Source organism: Penaeus monodon, chromosome 30 (genome assembly GCF_015228065.2).
Source record: "Penaeus monodon isolate SGIC_2016 chromosome 30, NSTDA_Pmon_1, whole genome shotgun sequence".
In the NCBI taxonomy this organism is placed as follows: domain Eukaryota; kingdom Metazoa; phylum Arthropoda; class Malacostraca; order Decapoda; family Penaeidae; genus Penaeus; species Penaeus monodon.
The window spans coordinates 19,032,336-19,032,594 of record NC_051415.1 but is presented as its reverse complement, the minus strand read 5'-3'; the positions used below and the strand labels follow the sequence as shown (position 1 = coordinate 19,032,594).

Sequence of the window (259 nt, the reverse complement as noted above, 5' to 3'; positions counted from 1 at the left end):
ATACAGAGGTTTTGGTTAGAGAAAATATGACGAGGTATATTTGAAATGTGAGGTGATCACCATCTGTCAGATATATTGAAATTTGAAAGGACGGGAGGAAAATGTTTTTGTTTTAAATTGTTTTCGAAATTGCACAAACTACAATCAGTCAACATAGTTCTACTATCAGGAACATTTCTACTATTTAATGATTTAAAATGCACAGTACATATCGAACATTACAATGCCTTATCGAGGAAACGGAAATGTTACTATTTTC

General features: G+C 31.7%; 1 protein-coding gene across 1 annotated transcript in view; it reads left to right on the top strand.

Annotated features, from left to right (window-relative positions):
- LOC119592371 (QRFP-like peptide receptor) overlaps positions 1-259 on the top strand; it is a 93,269-nt gene that overhangs the window by 12,032 nt on the left and 80,978 nt on the right. The gene's annotated exons all lie outside the window — the stretch shown is intronic.